Below are 23830 nucleotides of genomic sequence, written 5' to 3' on the forward strand. Positions count from 1 at the left end.
TACTGGAGCTTTGCCCAGTTTTGCCGCTCTTGCAAAAGCTGCCAAAATCCAGAAAAACGTTGTTTTTCTAAAGATTATTAATGTTGTTGGAAAAAATCTGTCTAAGATACATTAGCATTCTTTTCTAAATGCTTCAATACTAATAAGACTAATAGAGCAAGTCGTACTGTTCCATATTAAACAGCTGAAGATTTGCCGTCTCTCAAAGTGAAAAACACTAACGCTTTAGGCGCATTTGTCCCAAAACGTGTTGAAAATAGGTTAAAGCCATGATTCGTAAAAAGTATTCAAATTCACCCCAGAACTCAAAAAACGCATGCATTTTCATCCGTTCTAGTTATTTCAGAAAACGTCTCGAAGATGATCTGAAAGAGAAGCGTAAGGAAATTTAGCCAAACTTAATATATATAATATTATTTTATATCAATTTCAATAAAAACAATAATAATAATTTTCCCTACTTTTCGATCGGGTCTGGCAACACTGTTCAATGGAAAGACGCGATGAGATATTTGTCCACGTCCATTACGTTACGTTAGTTGGGATTTTCGGTAGCCGAAGGGCGCTAACCTTATCTAGACTCAGGCTATGTGATCTATACCCCGGGGTGCTTCAGTTGGCAAGTAACAGTGTTAATATGATGTTTTACACCCTACTAATCAATGTAAGTGCGGAATGTGGGTTATGGGGCTAGAATACTGCAGTGACGCAACAGATGTTCAAAGGGGAGTCCAAAGAGATCGAATTTTAGGTTTGAGTTATCCGGGGGTTAAAGTGGATTGGTTCGGTTTGAGGCCGGATTTTTCACCAGGTGATCAATTTTTAAAAGGTGAAATGTCCAAAAAGTCGAAACTCGTTGGTTTTTATACTGGGGTCGATAATTTTTTCCACTAAGGAGCGAAATCACCTAAACAATTTGTTTATTGTTTTATAAATTATTATTTATATATATTGTAAAACTTATGAGTCATTAGAACAGTGTTAATAAGATAGATTAACAGACAGAGAATTAAACAGATTAATAAGAAAGTCTTCAGCTCGCGTTCGTACCCTGCTTTATGTCGATAATCTAAAATGTGTCCCCAACGCTATTGTCCAGTATTACCGAGACTGTATTTAACTTGTCTTGCAAATGACCGGGAACCTTTTGTTCAGTCAACCTGAAAGGGAAACATTCACGGGCAGAAAGGAGAATTTGAAAAACATCAAGCTTTATTACTTTCCTTCGCTTAAAGCAAACAGTGGCAGTGAGAAACTTGGTTTTGACAATGGCTTTTTACTTTTCCATAGAAATCGCACAAAAATATTGTTTTTTATTTGGGATAGTAGATGTAGATTGTAGATGAATGAGAGATATAATAGAGCACTTCGAGAAACTTTTTTTAGAACCTTAACTGGGAGTCGGTAATGTGGTAATTTGGAGTTCGCCTTGCCCTAATGGATTTAAGGTCCTTTTTGCGGTGATTTGAACCATGTCGTCATCAAGATACTTAAATCGAATTTGATTTCTTTTTTTGTGGGCAATTTAATAATAGTAGCTAATACTATATCAAAGTCCTGGTAAGTGTATCAGGACAGTACCATCCATGAAAACGTTGATAGATTTCCATGGAAATTATCTACCAGATAATATTGCCGGTGTTGTGACACTTTCAGCGATAATTTTCGTATAAAAACTAAAAAATAGAACCCGCATAAGCAGTTTAATACCTCGGTAATTGTTGAATACATGATAGTTCCATATCGAAATTGTCTAAAGTAACAATACGTTCAAATTTGCATATTGGACGCCACTAAAATAACCTTCTAAAAATACACTGAACTTTTACCTTTTTGGCAATAGACAATAATTAATTCGAAATGGAAAAAACTGTGTCGCAGTCAGTTTTCTCTAATTTGTTTCACACCTCGTTATTGTTCGCGTTCAGAATCCACCTTTAATTTCTCGAAATGTGGTATCAAAAACACAGAAGAAACTCAAAATTGCGTAAAAGCGTGAGTGTAGATGGAGACAAAACGTGTGTTAGTATTCCAAATTTTTATATCCGGATTAGCTCTAAGGTAGAGGAGGAGTAACTAGGTACTATTAAACACCTGCCTTTCATTCATTTCAGCCCCGCCAACTTACTGAGCCCTATGATACTTTAGTTTAAAAAGGTAGGGGTTTGAAGTGTTTCTAATACGTATTCAGCTTAGGCCTGCGTAATCAGCGTTTTCGAAAAAAAACATGCTACATGCTACACCATTGGAAAGTAGATCCCAAAACGTTTACACTTACGCAGACAAGGCACGCTCCTTTAGACGCTCAGTATTTTTTTAATCCTGCTGGTTTTGATCTAGTGACACGAATTAAATATGCCCTACTTTATTTTTTTTTTGTAGCGTTTAGAAACTTTCGGATTAATTGTTATTTTGAGACCTTCACTATGTTTAGATCGATACAGGGTGTCAATATACAGTACCTCTTTCATTGCCATGTGTACATGGCGTTTTAGTAAGTGCAAGCGAAAGGTAATTAGGCGATTGATAAGTGCGAGAGAGAGAGAGGCTACAGTTCCTCCTTCCTTTGTCAACGATCGGCTAGCGTCGTTGACTTGCAAGCAGTACGAATTAATCCGAGCATGGATGTAGTTCTACGTCTTTTTGGAGGACGCAAATTACGCGCATACTTTCCGTTTTATAATAAACGAATATGGATTTTTTAAGTTGAAAACCGCAGCTACGAGACAACTTACATTTTCTAAGAAAAAGGTTTATGGAAGATACTCAAACCGACTATGTTTTTGTGCCAAGGAATAACCGACACGATTATGTATGCGCGTAATTTACGTCCTCCAAAATTACGTAGAACTATATCTCCGGCCAATAGTTTAGATATACTTAGTTAATCATGAATAATTATTTATCAGTTATGGCTATATATGGCTATTTATCTATTTAATGTTAATATTTAATATTTAAACTGAAAATCAGATGAAAAATCCAGTTAATACTTCGTGACTAGTAGAATCGGTACGTCAATAGTAAAAAAGGTTTTTCTTCGCTTATCAGATATAGGGGATTTACCGCTCACCTGCTATTTTTGTGATTCACATTCAAACTGATTGTGGTTGTTTACATTTAAAATAGATCTGAAAGAACATTTCAAGTTACTACCACGTGTGCTTAAGTGCAGAACACGTCGAAACCTTTCTAGAAAATTCGTGGACGAATTCTGTAACAATCCACTTGCTTAAAGCATTTAAAATGACAAAAAGGACTGAAATTAGCATTGAAAAACAATGTGCAATCATCACTTCACATGGCAAAGAATTTTCATATTTCCAAATTGCTAAAAAAGTGAAAATTTCCCTCAAAGGTGTACAATTAACCATTGACCGATTCAATCATACGGGCAGTTTTCGCTATCGTCCTCGCAGTGGACGGCCAAAAGTGAACACCTCACAAGAAGATACTCATATTATTGTTGCCAGCAAAAGAAATAGGCGATTAACAGCACCAGGAATCCGAGCAACTTTGAACAGTACCCGGCTAAAAACCGTATCGTTAACAACAGTAAAAAAGGAGACTGAGAAAAGGGGATTAAAGGGGTGCATTGATGTGAAGAAACCGTTGTTAAACTTGGCAAACAAACAAAAACGCTTTCAATGGACTCGTGATCATCGAAATTGGACTATTGAACAATGGAGAAATGTGCTGTCGACGGACGAATTAAAATTCGAAATCTATGGAAATGGTCGGCGAATTTTCGTCAGAAGAGTCCTTCGGAGAAAATAGCTCCGCAATGTTTCGTGCCAACCATAAAGCATGACGGTGGTTCCATCATGGTATGGAGATGTTTCTCTGGCCACGGTATCGGCGATTTAGTCAAAATTGATGGAATTATGAAGAAGGAGGAATATAAGAAAATTCTTCTCGAAAATGCAATCCCATCGGGCTGCCGACTTATTGGCCGTGGATTTGTCTTTCAACATAAGAATGATCCCAAGCACACTTCTCGCCTCTGTCGAACCTATTTGGAAGAGGAAAATAATGCTGGAACGTTGAAGATGATTTGGCCTCCACAGTCACCTGATCTCAACTCAATCGAATTATTATGAGAAGAATTAGATCGGAAGATCCGAGTTTCGTGTCCTTCATCGACAACTGCACTGTGGCAGAATTTAGAAAGTGCATGGACATCGATAAAACAGGAAACTTTAAATAATCTGGTGGAAAGTATGCTACGATTCGTGGAAATGTTAATAAAAGTGAATGGTGTTTTTTTTGAGGAAAAGAAGGTTTAATATTTTTGAGATTTTTCTTGTGTTTTCCTAATTTTTGCCAATATTATTGATTATAATCTAAATTCTCGGCTTTTTTGTGTGGTGTGAGCGTGTTAGGGACTTTAAGTTATTGGTTTTTTGTTTGTTATTGTTAATTTTGGTGTTTGTTATGTATTTGTATTTTATCCCTTAAGTTACGCTCATGTACGGCGATACTTATTCTGAGAATACCATCTTGGTGCCAGACCACATGGTCCATCAGGCCAAAACTAAGGGTACGTTTTGGCTGGGGAATATGCTACTAGTCTACTAAGGAAGCTTTCTCGGTCGGGACAATTGCCATGATGGGCAATTTATTGGGCCTGCAATATTCCACAGAAAAGCGACTAGTATAGATATTCCTCAGATGGCCGCGATTTATGGGATCCGACGTAGCCATAGCCCGTAAGGGTTCTTGGTGGTGGTGCGCCCCTGGTTGGAATTCCTCGGGTTTAGTACTTAAGGGATAATCGAAGTAATTTTTCCTCTCTTTTTTTCGTCCCTTCGTGTGAAATCTGCGTCGGTGTCGGGATGTGATCGAAATCATAGTGTGTAACCTGCCCTATTAAGCATTTCTCCTCTTCCTACTTAGACCAAAACTCTTTCGTTATTTGATATAAGTGCAAGTTAAATACGGTTCATTTTATGTAGACCAAATTGGCGTTTTCGTGGTTTCATTTATCGAAGGAACCCCTTAACAGAGCGTTTAAATGGAAAACATTCACGGAATTATAGGATATTCAACGAAAAAATGCTGCCAAGCTTTTGGCCGGCAGTGCATGTCTCTCCTCGGATTAAGGCGTACTGCTTGGAAGGCAACGACGTTAGCCGATCGTTGCCGATGGAAGGGAAAACATCTGTCTCTCTCCCTCGCAGTTATCAATCGCCTAATTGCCTTTTTCTTGCACTCACTCAAATTCTATGAGCATAGCAACAAAAAAAGGTACTGTACGGAGAAAAAATGTGAAGATTTGATTCAGTTCACTCGTACCTAAAAATAAGCAAAATACTAAGTAGATAAATTGCATATTTCCAACAGCAAAAAGATTGCAATTGTGCCTAAAATCTCACGATTTCAACTCTAAAATATTAAGCGCGGTTAGAGTTGCTCTTAAATCGATTGGGCCTTAATAGGTGCCGTCGGTTCCGGAAGGGACTTTCCGGAACATGCTCCCCTTTTCGGTGCTATAACGTCAATTAAGCTTGAACAAGTAAAAAAAAAAGGAAGACAACTAAAGCCGTTCTGCTGCACGTTCGCAGGGAAAAAATTTCATGTGCCCCAATTCTATTCATAAAGACGGCATTCACAAGCGGCGATTTAATCTGTTGTCTGTACCTTAACAATTTCGCCATCAAGACATCGAATTTTCCCTATAATGTGCATGTCTTTTTTTCAAAGTCATGTCGACACAAAACATTACAGCTACGAACATTTCTCTAGCAATTAATGTCGTATTAACCGCTCTCGCTGGGCCTGTTAACTTATCCGCAAGTTATCTTATCTGTGACGGTAAAATATCTCACCATTGTCTGGGTTTGGCGACGTATCTAAAGTATTATTCCTATGTTCCTTTTGTTTCTATTTTCTGCAGTTATAGTTCATTGGTTTGAATGCGGTAATTGCCAATGATCCGCTCTCGTAACAATGAAAACATCCTCCCACTTGACCTCTGTGTTACAGTCTGTGGCTTTAATATGGTTTACTAAAATGTTTGACTGAACGTATGCGGTACATCTAAGTACGACCAGTGACCCTCGAAGTTTCCACAGGAACTCTTCGCCGACAGTTGTCATCTAAATTATCGCCTGTTTTATTAACTATTAATGTTGATATTTAACAAACTAAGATGATTTATATGCATTTTCCATTAACCTACTTCTTTGTTTCAATGGGCACTATTTTTGTTCCTCGGCCATTGCCTTGCAGCTAAAACAATTATTATTTCAGTGCCATGTTTCCGCGTTTCCTTTTGGCATTTGAAGAAATGAAAGGCTGATTGTACCCGTCGTAGGCCCTTAACTCTTCTAAACAACTTTGAAGTTGACAGTACCACAAAGGTTAAATGACCTCACACATCTATTTGTTTTGTATTGTCAGCGTTTCCCGGTATTGAACATTCCCGACCGTACCTAATAAACACCATGTGGTTCCACTTCCTTTATCCATCATCATGACTTCGGAGTTCGGAAAAAAGTGCTTACATCGGGCATCTATCACAAGGAAACGAGGGTCTCTTCCTGGGTAGTTCCAAATGTTTGTATTAAAGGTTCTCCCTTTTTAGTTATTAGTTCCGCAAGAACTTTACCGTTATTTCCGGTATCACGCGTATAATGAGGACGGCCAAATGTTGCCGAGGCTTTATTCGTGGGTAATAATAATGCAAATAATTCAATGAGGGAATTGCATCGGGAATTTTGATGATCTGAGGCAGAGACGTGAGATTTTGCCTTGTCACAATAATTATCCCGTTTTCGTACCTGTGCCTCAGTAAAGTCCGCATTCAAACGTTATACGATACATAGGTCAAGAACTGACCTCGCAAGATTTTTGTGTAAGTCAGGAAGAATACAGGATTACTTATGTTCTTGTCCCGTGTGTCATAAAAATAACAACATCGAGTAAGAAAGTTCTGCCAGTGACGGAGATGCGGATGTGGAGGGTCAACAATTCGATAAAAATACCGGAAAAGGTTTGTTGATGTTTTTCGGTATCTGTCGCCTTAAAAATGCCTTTTTCTAATCGTTCTTGAAGTCCTGATTCTAAAACTTGGGACACTCTGTAATCGGTCCATGACTACTATAGTTTTACCATCGAACTGACTAATTCCTGCGGCCTCTAGAGTTTCTTTCGCTCACTGAATGATTGAAATGAAGGAGAGGCGGACAAGCCCTTTTACATGTATAGAGCTCGCAAATTGCCCCGTTTGGTTCCGCCTCATTGAAGTCATAACTTAGTTTCTTCGTTTATTGCATGGACTCATGTCGATAAGAATTAGCACAGTCTGATAGGATGTAATTGCTGAATTTCCACCATGCCTCAATTATTGAGACATAAGCTTTCAAACATTAAATTTGGGTCCGGAAATTAAAGCTGATACTCCCTACACGCAGCACGCGAATTTCCATTACAAAATCCATAAATGTAAACAATGTCGGCATATTCTTTATTCAAAAATTGCACAGGCATTTTGCTAATAAAGTTGAAAATTATGACAAACGGTAAGCGACGTTTATGATAATTTATTGACCATGTATACAAGAGTTTAACACCACAGCTTGCTGCATTAATATCCGATATTTGAACGCTTGCTATTTGGCAAACATGGCGAATTAAATATACATATTGTGCTTGTAAGATATTTTTTTGCCTAACATGACCTTAAACTTGTGCAGCACTTCATACGACACCCTGTATATTCAGAATCTTAAGCATTTCCTAACAACCACTGGTGCAATTGTAAATGGTCGATGCATTGTCACTTTGAGCATTTGCAAAGGGATAGGGCATAAAGCTTTAGAAAAATCGTAGAATTTTGTTCTTACGCCGGTCAGTGGCATCAAGGGAAAGATTGGGATTGGTTTGATCCATCAAACCATCAACATATGGGGAATGTGGTCTATTGTGCACACGGAATTAACTACTGGCTCAGGTAACTAAACAACGTTGTTTGCCTGGCTTTTTACTCGAATCGCCACTAGAATATCTGGTCATACGATGCGAGTTGTCAACGTTAGTGACTTGCATTAGTTACTGGAGACAGTAGCTAAACCCGTATGCACGCTTTTAAGACCGAATTGCTGAATCAGAGCTTAAATTCGGTTTTGTTAAGCCTCGACCTCGTATACGGGGTGTTTCATAAATATACCCACAAAAAAAAAATTGAACACCCTGTGTCTTGGAAACAAAGCGATTGCGGACCTAACTTTATTTGTTCTATATGCTTGTTTTTATGAGCTCTACATCCGCTGAAAAATTATCGATATGTTTATGAAACACCCTGTATATAGATACACATTACGGATTTGTATGTGTTAGAATCCGTTTGTGTTAAACATGACATTGGACTTCTGAGACCAAAATAGAACGATTACACGTTGGTGACAAAACTATCCTGGACTGGCCCAATTTCGTTTTGGACCAAACACAACGTTTCGAAGCTACTGAGACCTACTTCATTAAATTCGATCGACTGACATTTATGGATAGTGTTGGCCGATGATTGTGCCCTTTTCACCTCTGAAAAACTTCTAAAAATGTTGATACATTTTAGATAGGGCTCATCAGAAAAAAAATCAATGCGTTGCAGCTACTCAGTCAAAAATTCTGGGAATTTTTGTACGAAGATGGCTAGAAACTTACCATTTGCACGTTGCGAACGAACATGAATGTTGCATGAAAATAATCCTTGTACTAATGAATAAATGCACAGTGAGTTTCATTGAAAATCCATTGAAGCACCCTCCAGATGTGGCAAAAAAAATGTTTTCCAAGAATTTCGACCGTTAACAACGTTTAAACGAAATAGTTTTTTCACATAATTTTTTTACCGAATCTTAGTGCATTAACCCAAATAACCTCACGATACATTTTTTGGCAGGCATTTTCGGGACACCCTGTAGATACTTTCGTTTGGCAGGTAACTAGAACATGAAATAAGTTGGTTTTTTCCATCAACGGTAACGCGAAACTGCCATTCTACAGACGAAGGTGAGTTCTGTTGAGTGGCGATCTCATTAGGAAACATTATCGATCATCTAATTAATGCAAACCATTTCGATTTTTGTTTCGTGGTACTGGAAATTGATCCCACGTCCAGCTGCGTTGGAATCGTCCAAAATAGCCGTTTTTTCATGATTTATTTATGTTTAATGCTGGTATTACCGATAGTAATTTGATGTTCTTAGCATATGCTCTGATTGACAAATACTGTCATTGAATAATGCATTTGTTCGTTCTTTCGAGTCCCGCACGTGATTGTAATGGCCTAAATCCGAACGGTCAAGACGGGAAAAACTTAAATTCAAAATCAACATTTTCCCAGAAAATAAACAGAGTTGTTTTGCTTTGTTGCGCAGAGGGAATTCGCTATGGACCTTTCAAATAAACCTCATGTCCGAGATGTTTATTAAATGCATTATTTTTAGCTTTAATAGTTCGAAGTTAATTTTAAGTCTAATGCCCAGCGTCTGCGAAATCGTGTTGTCTGGTGTCCAAACAGATATAAACTTAATGTAAATACGAATATGAAAATATGTTCCAATTCGGTCAATTGCAAGAATAGTTATTCAACTTGTCCTTATATGGCAATTAGTACAAGAACGGTACATTTACTGCGGATTTTTCCTTTTATTTGGTGTGGGAATAAGATCTCACACACGAGAAAATTAAGAGAGCTAAAGTGTGTGGAAGGTGCTCACGTGTAATACGGGAAACATCTTCAGTTTCATCTCCTCCCAGTTGCTTTTTTTAAAACGATTTTTCCCTAGGGATTGAGACCAGGATGCTACGATGTTCCACATACAGGATGGCCCATTTAAAAGGGTTCACCTGAAATACCCTGAATTGATTTTTTTCTTCGGAAAGTCCTGAGACACGTCAATTTTACTTTTAAGGAGGATATTTTTAGACTATGAATTCGTAGGTGTAGAGTCACCTCTCTAAACGGGGAGGCAACTCTCAAGAATCTTAAACGACACGGGGGGTCAAGTGGCACATCAAATCAAAGGTATTTCAATTATCTTCACAAATATGGTGAACTTTTTTGCTCCACCTTTAAATATTGCAAAAAAACCTTTTTAAACATCGGTAAAATAAGAAAAAAACTAATAATGTTTTATTTAATTAAGTGGTCAAAATCACATCACTATTCAGTAGCGAAGATCTAGAGAGGTAGATTTAATTCTATAAACAACAGTTCTTAAGTGAACCCATAAGAAAAATTCCAATGGTGTCAAGTCAGGCGATTTTGGGGACCATACAATGAAACCTCTTCTACCCATCCAGTGTTCGGAAAGAGGTTGATCCAAAAAGTTACATACAGGAATTGCTTTGCGTGGCGGGGCGCCATCCTGTTGTCAAAATACATCATTCTTTGAGATCTAGTGCTTCTTTAGAAGATCTTTCTCATCCAATAGTGACGCATGTGGTGAGATAACTCCCGAAATGCTACAAAATGTTCGGAAAGAAGTTGAACAAAGACTTTATTATTGTACGGAAGCAAATGGGTCGCAATTTGAACGCTTAATTAAATAAAACATTATTTAAAAAATTATTTTTTTAGATTTGTCTCACCAATGTTTTAAAACGGTTTTTACAATATTTAAAGGCAGAGCAAAAAAAATTGAGTATACTTGTAAAGAGAATTGAAATACCTTTGATTTGACGTGCCACTTGACGCCCTGTTTCATTTTAGATTCTCGAAGGGGTTGCCTTCTCGTTTAGGGGAATGACTCTACACCTGCAAATTTACAGTCTAAAAATGTTCCCGTAAAAAGTAAAATTGACGTGTCTCGGAATTTTCCGGAAAAAAAATCCATTCGAAATATTTCAGGTAGATTGTTTTAAATGGACCAACCTGTATGTACTATGTGTAGTTAGATGGTCAGATTCCATACACTTCAGTGCTCTGTAATTTTTCTTTTTTACAGTAATCTTTTCCTTGGTAATAAAGTTGGTGGTGGATATGCAATCGAAGCCTTAAAAAGGGTTTGTCATGCAAGTAAAGGGTATAGCCTAGGCTAGGCCATCGCTTAGTTAATCCCTTCTATGGGATATGCCCAAGCCAAATTAAGGAAAAATTTACAATTTGCCTTTTATACAATACCTTTTTACCGTTTAAGAAATACAGTGTGTTTCTTAAATGTAAGGCAAAAATTTAGGGGCTATTCTCCGAGTTATCTTAAGATTTTTATGTTCTTTGACGATTTTAAGACTAATGTTTCGTTTCCTAGATATTTTTCATAAAATTTATGAAAAGCCACAATAATTGTTCAAATTGACTGCCGCTAATTTGGATTCATCGTTCTAATTTTCTTCTCATTGACAGCCGAACTCCTTCAAAAATACCAGGAGTGTTTTTTATTGAATTACACCCATCAATTATGCGATTTTTCAAATCTTCTAGATTTCCAATTGGATTAGTGTCAACTAATGATTTTAAATGACCCCATAGGAAATAGTCCAGAGGGTTCAAGTCTGGGGAGCATTCAGTGTAAACTTGCCTGTCCCGTAACGAATTTCCATCGGCAAGTCCGTACATGAAATACATGTCAGTTACCTCAGCAAGGGTACAGGTATTGATGATAAAAAAAGATTAAAAGTGATAAATTCGGAAAAGTATTTAAATTAAATGACGTTCAACGTGTTTAGTATTATTGTTTTCAAGATTTACACTATTTTGTTACGCTTATTTAACAATTTTAATAAAAAAGAAAAAAATTTAGTCAATGAACGTTTATGGCTTTGTATCTACGGAACAAAGCATTTTTCATAAAATTATCAAAGGCCAAAAAATGCTTAAAGTTACTCAGGGAATAGTCCCCTAAATTTTTTCCTAACATTTAGGAAACCCACCGTATATGGTTTGTGAGAGGTGATAAAATTTAATAATAGACATACACGACAATAACACACTTTTTCATTCTTAATGATAATTAAAGCTTTCTAATTTGAAGTAGAATTTTCAGTGCTCCACTAAAAATTTGTATATACATTTTTTATCTACCGGGTGATTTAAAAAAATGTCTCGCTTTCATAAATTTTTTACTTTGAAATTCAGAGAGAAGCTATATGAGAATGGAGTTGAATGATTGGCATCAGTGGCGTTTATCTAGAGCTTTTGATTTAACTGGATATGACATCGATTTCGATTTTTAGATAAAATATCCTATAAATTTTCACTTTTTTGGAATTTACAGGTAATTTTTAATCTAAAAATATGTCATTTAAAAAAATGTTATTTTTTTGTGGGTTTTTCATGTCAAGCTACGTCACTGAGGTATACGTATTAGGCTCAATTTCAGGTCAGAATTATGGGGAAAAATACTAATTTGTCATTGTACTAAATACTTTTTTTATAAGCAACTTAAATACTTAAAAACAGTTTTTCCCATTTATCTTCCGTTGTTCAATTGACCTCATAGTGGCTCATCGCGATTTTGTAGAAGACTGTTTTTTCCTGTATTTCGTGACACCAAATAAAACATATGTTCATTTCGAAATGAACCGTTAATTCATCAAAAATATTCAAATTTAGAAAAAAAATTATTTTCCGTAGAAAAATGACAGAACAAAAGAATAAAATATTTCTTCTTGTAGAAAATTTTTTTCTTCGTCATTAACATTTCTCGTTTTCATTTTGTTCAGTAATTTTTTTCAAATAGTGGTGGCCTGGATGGTTTCTAAGTGGAAACCTTTCCGTATAAAGTCGCGCAGCATCGGAAGACCGCTGACGACATTCTCCAAATACTAATAGCATATCAGTTTTTTCACAAAAAAACATATTTTTTAAAATGATACATTTTTGGACTAAAAATGACCTCTAGATTCCAAAAAAGTGAAAATTTATAGGGCATTACATTTAAAAATCGAAAGTTTCGGTCATTTCCGGTCAAACCGGAAGCGCCAGATAAACGTCATTAATGTCAATCAATCGGTTTTATTCTGATGTACCTTCCCTCCAAATTTCAACTTTCTCAGTTTAAAAACAAAACAGTTATAAGGGCAAGCCAACTTCTTGAATCACCCGGTATGCCGTTTGTTAAGAAAGTAAATCCTTAAAACAGCCTATTCGTAAGAAGTTTGACGCTGGCTTGGAGGTGCTGACGGTCCTTTCATTGAAACTTTATGTCTCCTTATTTACTCCTTTTCATTTACAGAAGAATATTATTCTAGAACTTTCAATAAAAACTCTCATGTTGAAAGGTACATCGGCCCCTATAGACACGGGGGCTGATCTCCTAGCTCTTTCTACTCTATTGATTTTGCTTTGCTATTGTGCCTTCGCCATTGCAAGATTGTTACTCATCTGATCCAGGAATAGTTTTTAACTTTAATAGTAGTAGTAAGTTCCATCAGTGATATAATAATGAATCGCTATAATTTTTATAGTACTACATTTAATTCTAACTGAGGAGAGTTCGAGAGATGCGGTCAGTACTAACAAAAGGCGATGAAAAAAAATAGATAGGTAAGCTTCTGTGAAGAAAGTTTGCAAGTGTGGGCTTTTAGAATGTAAATAACTAACTAAACGCAGAATTTCAACTTGACGTAATTTAATTAACATAATTTTTCTTCTAGTTAATTTTTGTCTATTACCAGCTTCAGTTGAGATACCTAAAACTGAATTGTCGCAGTAAGTTTTTGAACTAGCCATTAGAGAATTCTAATAATAAAATACTGCTCTCTCATGCCATGCAAATTCTCGTTTAGCGAGATATTTCAATAAACAAGGACTGCCGTAGGTATGGCTGCGCCATTGAATGCAGATCGCTTTCAGCCTCATACTCGTATATTCGAAAAGCGCTTTGCAACTCAAATGAAAGATCTTTTGCATGTGCATCTGGATGTTATTTATAACACTCACATACAGACTTCTTCCTACAGTATAAATTTTTCCACGCATTATTAATTCCACTCGATCCTGCGACAGCAGAAATTTAAAGGGAGCCCGAAGAGATGCGCTTTGATAGCGTCAAGGGGCCAATCCTCATAGAGTATCTAACAATATTGTTCGCACACATGAATTTGTTAAAGAAAATACCCGATTTTTGCCTTCAAACAATTATTTATTTTTCCACTTTTTTATTGTATTATTAACAAGAAATGTATTTTAAATGTACAGCGACTAGCCAAAGGATCGATGCACCTGTAACGCTGTTAAACAAAATGAAATGACAATATGACCAGCATCCTCTAACATGATCCAATCACTTTTGCTCTAAACGGCAACATGTAAACAACCAATCTGTGACATATTTTTTTAATTAAATCATATTGCTTATAAGTACCATTGCAAAATGTTTACAAACATGTGAAATTGGGCCGTAAAAGTGTTCGTACACTCGCGTCGGCACACCAAAACCAGTCTGAACCTGCAAGGGAGGCGATCGGACCTACGGATGTTTATTGCTAAATTATACAATCTGGCAAGGGCAAGTGAATGTGCGCATTCGCTTTAAGCCAAGAAATTATTGTTTCAAGGAGAAAGGGGTCGAACATTGAGAGAAACGACAGTAGCTGAAAGAGAAACAACATTCAGGCTACGCAAACAAAATAAATCATATCGAGGAATAGGGCGAATTGTTAATAGGATTTTGCAACTGCTCAAAGCGTTGTCAAGAAGTTTATAAACGAAAACTCCGTTGTTAATCGCAAACCAACTGGACGACCACGAAAAACGACTGTTAGAGAAGAGAGGAAAATTGTACGAGAAGTCCGACAGAATCTGAGAATAAGTGCTACACATCTAGCTGCAAGGGCTGAAGAAATGTTTTCAAAAAAAAATAAGACTGTACAAAGGATAATAAAAAAGGTGGATACTGTTCAAGAGCGGCTAGAAAGAGACCTTTTATTAACGAAAAAAATGAACAGGAAAGTTTACCGTTCGCAAAACAATATGCAAATACCCCAACAGATCTTTTGAATGGTGTCTCATGTTGGGACGAAAGCAAATTTAACATATTTGGTGGTCAGATGGGCGCCAGGTGTTGTGACCAACACGAGGAGAGGCTTTAAATCCCAAGAATCTGCGAGAGGAACTGTAAAACATGAACGTGGTTCTTGCACGGTGTGAGGCTGGCATGTCAGCCAACGGAGTGGGAAACTTAGTGATCGTTCCAGGGATCGTGGACAAAATGGTTTATTGGAATGTTTTAAAAACCAATCTGAAACTGAGTGGTTAAAAGCTAAAAACATGTCTCAAATTTATACATTTTACCAAGGCAATGACCCCCCCATACAGTCGGCCAAAATTGTTCAGGAATGGTCACTATAGGGCATATCAAAAATTGTTGAGCCTCCACCTCAATCGCCAGACATCGATCCCATAGAAAATTTATGGTATGAATTAGAGGAACGAATCAGAAAACGTGAAGTAAGCAACAAAAATTACTTAGAAAGAATTTTACAAGGAGAATGGTTAAGGATTTATTTTTCTTTAACGCGAAACTTGGTCGAATCGATTCCTCGACGCTTAACAACTATCATTGAAACTAAAGGCCATGCCAGAAAATATTAATATTTTAAATTATGATATTATTTCTAATTAATTACATTATGTTTGAGTACTTTTGCGTTCTAATTTTATGATATATTGGCAAACATTTCGCAGTAATATTTGGAAACAATATGATTGAGGAAAGAAAATTATTATGGATTAGTTGTTGCACGTTGCCGTTTATAACCAAATTAATTAGATAATGTTACAATATACTAATCATACTGTTATTTAATTTTTTTTAAAACAAATTAAAAGGTGTGTGGATACTTTTGCCAGCCCCTGTACGTATTTATGTATAAAGCTCGCAAAGAATAAATAACAAAACTAATCAATAAATTTAACAAAAGTACCTCATTTTCATACAACATTCTTGTTCGTACACTTGTTTTGAATAGCGCGCATTCTGATCTACTGTAAACAACTTTTTCTTCATACCGTACGGATGAGTAATATTTTATTGCACACTGTCGAATCGTTTACTGTTTTCGTCAGTTTCGTGCAAAACGTCCGAACGAAAACGACTAAGTTGCGATTTCAAGGAATTTATTGTTAATGTGGCACTGAAAGGCTGTAGCTTAAGAGAGATAGGCCAGTTAACTAATGAAACGCGATCTACAATCCATTATATTATAAATAAATTTAAAAACGAAGCCACGACTTCCAATTTCTCAAGAAGAGCGACGACAAAGAAATTAGACAAAAGAGATGAATAAAATTAAGAAAAACTAAAGTTAAGCGTGCCATAAATTCGTCCAGTGATCGAAAATGCAATAGGAAAACGTATTTCTGACCAAACGATCCGTCGTGTATTATGGAAAAGATGGTTGTCATGGAAGAAACCGTACGAGGTTTGTTCGGAAAATTCCCGCAAAAAATTAAACAAAAAAATTATTTGACATTTAATCAGGCAATTCAGTTTTTCCCCCTTCAAAATGATCTCCCTGAGACACAACACACTTGCGTCATCTTCGTTTTCACTGCTGGAAAGCTATATGGAAGTCCTCTGTCTTGAGGTTTTTCAGCTCCCTTGTTGTATCAGGTTTGATGGCCTCCACATCACCCAAATGCCGCCGCCAGAGCACCATCTTGCATCTAGAAAATAGAAAAAGTTACACGGTGCCAAATCTGGTGAATCAGGGGGGGTGTTCCGTCGTGGTAATGGAACGTGAGATCAAAAACTCGCGCATAACTAGGAAAGTGGGTGCAGGGGTATTGTCGTGATGGAGAAACCACAGCCTCCCTTGGGCCAAATTCGGTCGAATCTGAGCCACGCGAGCTTTGAAGCGTCTGAGAATATCATTGTAGAAGTTTCCATTGACAAGGGTCTAAAATTCTCCGATTATCGAAACAAACCATCAACATTGTTTGGATATTCGACCTCGATTTCCTTGACTTTTTCGTCCTTGCCGCCCCCGCTTGTTTACATTTTTTGCTTTGGGATTTGAGTTCCACATCAAATTCGTAAAACCAAGACTCATCCCCGGTAATTATCCTATCCGCAAAGTGACCACCCTCTTCAACTTCCTTCCAGGCTTCACAGCATGTCACCCCACGCGCTTTTGTATCTGGACACAAAAGTTTTGGAACGATTTTGACACACAATTTCTTCATTTCTAATTTTTTTGGTAAAGCTTGAAGGACGCTTTTTTACTCGACAAAAGCGTTTCAGCAATCATCCTGACTGTTAAATGACGATTTATATTTTTGATACGAACTTTCCGGACAAACCTCGTATTTTAGCAAATAAAATCGGCGTAAGGGACTTTTATTTGCGAAGGGACGTATGAATGAGGATCAAGAGTTTCGGGATACGACAATTTGGCCGGATGAAACAAAAAATCATGTTCTCCAGACAGATCGCATCCATAGAGAATGGAGAAAAGTGAATGAAGATAATAACTCTCCTAATATACTTCCGACTATAACATATGGAGGTGGATCCCTAATGATTTGGGGTCGCGTGTCTTCAAATGGAGTTGCAAATATCCATTTTATAGGTGTTACTATGGATAAACGTGGTTATAATGATATTCTAAAAAAGAACGTAAAAATGAGGCATATCAAATGTTTATAGATTCCAACAGGACAACGATACTAAGCACAGGGCTTTGATCAACCAAGAATGGCTAATTTGGAATGTTCCGAATTTATTGGAAAACCCCTCCACAATCAGCAGATTTAAACCCAAATGAACATTTGTGGGCAATTTGAAACAAACACATAAGAAACCACCAAATTTCATCAGAAACAGAATTAAAAAACATTCTATCACAAGAATAGAGAAAAATCAGTCTTGAAATATGCAAAAAATTTGTTTATTCGATGAATAGAAAATATCAAGCGGTCATCACAGCGAAGGGCCACTTGACCAAGTGTTGATCAATTATTGTTTAATCGAAAATATTGTTTAGTTTTTTATTTAAATTTAAGTGTACGAACAAAAATGTTGTATGAAAATGAGGTATTTTTGTTAAACGTATTGATTAATTTTGTTATTTATTCTTTAAAAGATTGATACATAAGTAAGTATATTTAAAATATATTTCTTGTCAATAATAAAAAAAAGCAGTAAAATAAATAACATTTTGACAGCGAAAATCGAGTATTTTTTTAAACAAATCCATGTTTACGAATAAGATTGTTTGATACTGTAGATTGACTGCAATCAATGAGCTTCGATAAAACAGACGACATGAACAATTGCGAACGGATCAACCAAGGTTACGTTAAAGTCAAAGTTGAAATAGTATGTAGTACATACCGCAGTATATATGAATTTTGAATTAATTCTGCCTATTTAAAAGAATTCAACGAAATCCCTACTGGCACGCAGCTGCTTTCTTACAGCTTCAAGACGAAATTGACCGTGTAAGCGAATCGCGCTTCGGGTAAGGCAGCGGGCCGATACAGGATAAGTTCAATAGTTTTGTCGATTTGTAGAGGAGATATCTACAAGAAATAGTGTCCAGAGGTCTTCTCGTGAAAAATAACGCTGTTATAGGCTGCAAGCTTCGGGGAGATGCTCTTTGGCAAAAATGAGAAAAACTCGCCACCGACAGATTGTTTTCCCGGCTAATGGAAGAACTAACCAAAGCGTAAGCCGAAAGTGACGAACATATGTTTCCACAGAACGAATGAAAAATAGGAACGTCCTTGCCTTGTCATAGCTATCGAGGCAGCGCTGAGGAGTGGGTTGAAAAATGAAGAAGAATGCCACAGCTTCCTCCTGAAGACAAGAGTTAATGCGGTGCTTTGGTCAATAGACCTGCAGCGTTTGGACCTGGGAAATAGATCGCTCTCGGAGAAAGGGGGCCCAGTGACATTCGTGCATATCGGAGAGGTCAAGAAGCACTAATCATTTTCACGTTATTCCCGGGGACCGGTCCACTGGGGCAATTTAAATATAAATACCCCTGGGGCAGCACTGACAAGCAGACGTAAATCTGTTGGTCGCCCTCTTTTCGTAACGAGGCTGGAATGCCATTGGATTCCCTAATGACTCCAGAGCCAGCGTGTTACACCACGTAATAGACAGGATCTGACGATTTTTCGTGACACGGCAAAAAATTTCAGTTTCACACCTCTTAATTATATTCTCGCTCCCGACAAGAACGGAGGTGTAAATACAGCCCCTTCGATAATTAGGCCTGTATTATAAGCCTATTGAGTGGACTTATTTATAGACGTCGCCGTTACCCGCCCCCGTGTTTAATTAGTAACGAAGGATTAATCTAAAAAAAATTACCGTGGAAGCGATATTTTTTATTCAATTAAAGTTTTAGTTACACATTAGGGCGTAAATACGGAGGCAGCGGCGTCCCAAATTGTTGTACGTTTTAATCGATACCAACTCCCCTATTAATAACAACTCAGTCTCTAAATCGGCCTCCGGGAATTAACACCCGTTTAATTGATCATTTCCCCATGATGGTTCCTCCCTCGCCCAACACTCCATATCGCCGGATGTGAACGAAGCCCTGAGAATTCGATTTCCGACGAAAAAATGTCGGCACGCCGCTGAAGTATTGAGGTGTAAAATATCACGAGCTCATAAGTAGAGGCGTTTTACCTCATTTGTTACCATTTAACGGCGTCTTTTCCATAGCGCAGTTACTGTGTTCTTCAAGTCGAAGTGTTTTTGAGTCTAAATACCAGCTTAAGAGGGCAGCTATCGCGAAGAGGGTCTTAGAGCTCGTACAATGGAAGTTTTATACGAAATGCCCGGGTTCTTGTTTGAGGATTCGTACGCTCATCAATGGGTGAGATTGAGTATGCTTTGGGAGGAAGTAAGTATTAACTGCTTTTTGAAGGGTTATTGAGAATTCGTTGTCGAAGAGTGACGTTATAGAGAAGGGCCACTGGGCATGAAGCGGATACCTCTATGTCTGTAAGTAAAGTGTGCGGTTAGCCGCAGGAATACAGTATTGGCCATAGTTACTGCAACCCTTAAAATGTATTTATTTTTTTTGTTTAAATCGAAGGGACAGACGCGCCACTCTGTACACGCGTCCTTTATCGAACTACCTTTAGTTATCGGAGAAAAAGAATGTGTTATCTCTTTTTATATTCACTGGAATAAACAAATTATGTTTCTATGTCGGTCAAAATGATTGCAACTAAATCGCTTTGTTTAAATAATTAACTATAACAACGAAAAAAAAATTAATATTGAGTGTAATATCCTTTAGTCCTCACTACCTCTGCCGTTCTATTTGGCACGGAGTCAATTAATTTCTCAATTATAGCTCGATCCATTTCCGACGAAGCTTTTGATAGTAATTCGAGTGGTTCCGTGGCATTTTAAAGTTTTCGGTCCGGAATTTTCTGGTTTAAGATTTTCCATAAGTTCTCAATTGGATTGAGATCGGGACTTTGGAGCGGCCACTTCACAATAGGTATTTTTTGCTGTTTTAACCCCTCTGACCAATTTGGAAGCATGCTTTGGATCGTCATCGTATTGAAAGATGAATTTAGGCGGCGTAACCTCGTCTGTATAGGGTTCCAAAACGTTCCTCAAAATGTATATTAACTTGTCCATCCTTCCCTCAATTTTCTGTAGCAGACCCATACCAAATGACGAAAAGCACCTCCACACCACTGCAGATCCTCCGCCATGTTTCACATTGGGACGAGTCTCTTTTAGATCCAGTCTCAGCCCTTTTGGTCGCCCTGCGTGTACCACACCAGCACTTCTAAATGGATTAAACTTAGACTCGTCACTGAATATGACCCTTTTCCAATCATCCAGTAAATTTGGTTTGAGCATAGGCTTTTTGACAGGTTTATAAATATTAAAGCTGTATTCACAAAGCTTCGCCTTATTGTTCGACTTGAAGGGCCAGATGGTCCTGCTTATTCGATCCCGTCAAGGATTTTCGTTGAAGATGGGAAATAGGATTCTTTTCGCAATATTTAACATCTTTCGGTCCAATTGCTTGGAAGAATTCCTTGGTCTACCAGCGTTTTTTAATGGTATAATATTAACAGTACGAACAAATTGTTTGGTGATTCTCGACATTGTCCGTTTATGAAGTCGTAAATTTCTGACCATTGCGACTTGCCTTAGACCACTCTTGTAAAAATTAATTACTCTAGTTCTAATGCCACCACGATACGTTTTACTTCGAGCCATGGCGGAAAAATTAGTAAATAACAGAGGGAATGAATGCGAGAACTGAAAAGCAAAATTTTCTCAAAAAAATCACGAAAAAACAAATAGTTGCAATGATTTTGGCCAGCACAGAAACACAGTTTTTTTTTTATATAGGTAAATGTGACGACACTCCTTTTAGGTGATAAGTAAAGATAGTTCAATAAAGGACGCATATACAGGATGGCGCATTTGTCCCCTGAATTTAAACAAAAATATAAATCAAATTTAAAATTTGCAGCAATTATGGTCAATACTGTATATCGAGAGCGGCTTACTTGTAAAACTAAACATCTACTAGGGTTCATGATGTTATCTCTAATGGTTTTCGCTCGGTCGAATAATAACCCTCTTTCCGTAACATAAATGCATTGGGAAATTTGGCCCTTAATGGGGATGTCGAGAAGCGCGACTAACTGGTCTTTTGTATTTTGAGCAACAGCAGGACTTCCCAATCCCCACAGAAAGCCCCATCCGCTCAAATTTAATCGTTCAAGCATGTATTGATGGTCTCATATATATTTTTTTTGTTTCTTGTCTTTGCTTCACTTTGGATTGATGTCACCTCGATTCGAAGCGCTCTGCCAAGGTACTTCCGCTTTGAGCTGAAGTCATGGTTCTCCCCATCTGGAAATCGTCGACGCGAACTCGAAATTTTAGTTTTTATCGAATTTACCGAAAACCCAAAAATTACTTGGTAGATCTCTATGCATCGCGAATGCTTAACGTTTAAGCAAGTCGATGTCTCTTGCCGCGGACCAGAGCCCCGTGCTGGACATCCTTATCTCGGACGCACTGTACTTCGAACGCATTTTATAACATAACCTCCATTCCAGAATAAGTGTCCGATTTCAGTTTTTTTTTCAATTGCAAAAATAATGTAATGACATGAGCCAATAGTTATTTAGGTAATTTAAGCACCAATACAGCAAGATAGTGCTTGAATACATTGCAAAGTTCATGATGAGCTCGCGCCGGCACTGAAAATTGGTGCAGCATAAAAATGATTTGTCAACCACTAAACAGCCCCAATTTCAGTGTTCTCGATTTGAAATTTTTTTAACGCCATTCGATCGTTGCAACACAAAAGAGTCCTCATCAAGTACTCCTACATCAAGTCATTGCGGACGTGTATAAAGCATGGGACGAAATAATTGTGGTAAAACTTGACGATATTTTCAATACATTGTAATAGTGTATAGAACTGAAAAACAAGTGTCAATTTTCAAGAAATTTCTAATTGTGATATTTTAATTGTGAAAATACTCGTTATACAGGGTGTCCCATTTGAAGTAGTGATTGAAGAGTGCCCAAAACGGTGGGTTCAGTGAAAAAAAGTATCATATAAAACTTGTCCGGTAAAGAGGAGGATATGTCATGAAGATAGTGACTTCTAGCTAAAACGTCATTTTAAGGTCGTTTCAAGGGCAATTTTTTTTATGTCAACCCCGTATTCTTTTTACAGATCTTTGTAGACTTCAAGAAATATATTATTTTACTTGTGCAAATTTTTTGTTAGACGTTTTGCTACAGAGTGATGCTTGATTTTTGTCCAATTTTTGAGGTAGTCGAAATTATTGCATTTTTTTCTTCGAAAAGTTTTGCAATACATGTTCTGCTTAAAACTCACAAAAATCCTTCTAACTAATCAAACAAAAAATTATTTATATAAAAAAAAATACTTTCTTAAATTCCTTCTTGTTAGAGTCTACCTTATAACAAGGTCTACAGGAAATCGATTGTTGTTTTTGGACAATCAATCTAATTGTTTCGTGTGAAATTATTCAAAAATTACTGTTTTCATTTCAAAATTCAATAATTGAAATGGATCACTACACTTCGGACGAAAAATTTCAAATAGTTTTTATTTATGGAGAGGATGGGCGAAACGTTAGTCGGGCAGTAGAACTTTGTGCTCAAAGATTTCCGGATGAAAGAGTACCCTGTTGGACGACTTTCGTCATTAAAATTTTCAAAGAAACGACAACGCTGGCAACAAAAAAAAAACGCAATTGCTCCCGAAGTGCAACACATGAAGGCAATCAAATAGTTCTTGCAGCTGTTGCCTGTGATCTCCATGTAGTTGTCATCAGATTGCTGCTGATTCAGGAATATCAAAGACAAGTGTCCAAAGAATTTTTTAAGGTGAATAAATACCACCATCCTTACCACATCTCTTTACATCAGGAACTCCATGCAAATGATTTTGAAAACCGAGTTAAATTTTGTAATTGGACAAGGCAGCAGTTAAATCGAAATGAAAATTCCTTCTCCAACGTTCTGTTTTCGGACGAATCCACATTCACTGCCGTGGTGCAGTGAATCATCATAAACTGCATTTTTGGAGTGCTGGAAACCCACACTGGCTTAGAGAAGTTGAACATCAAAGATCACGGCAGTGAATGTATGGTGCGGTATTATTGGGAAATGCTTAATTGCATCTTTCTTCATTGAAGGAAACTTGAATGGAGAAATGTACCGCAATCTCTTGCGTAATGATATTCCGGAATTGTTAGAAAACGATTCACTTGCCGCTAGGCGGGTGATGTGGTATCAGCAGGACGACTGTCCAGTCCATTTTTCTAGAATGTCTCTTGAGGTTCTGAATGAAATGTATCCAGATGGATTCGACGGGGCGGTCCAGTGAACTGATCTCT

The 23830-nt window shown here is 37.2% G+C and overlaps 1 protein-coding gene across 5 annotated transcripts in view; it reads left to right on the top strand.

Annotated features, from left to right (window-relative positions):
• The window catches only part of LOC136350995 (serine-rich adhesin for platelets), a 73563-nt gene that overhangs the window by 33481 nt on the left and 16252 nt on the right, over positions 1-23830 (top strand). The gene's annotated exons all lie outside the window — the stretch shown is intronic.

The sequence above is a fragment of the Euwallacea fornicatus genome, chromosome 4 (genome assembly GCF_040115645.1).
Source record: "Euwallacea fornicatus isolate EFF26 chromosome 4, ASM4011564v1, whole genome shotgun sequence".
Lineage (NCBI taxonomy): Eukaryota > Metazoa > Arthropoda > Insecta > Coleoptera > Curculionidae > Euwallacea > Euwallacea fornicatus.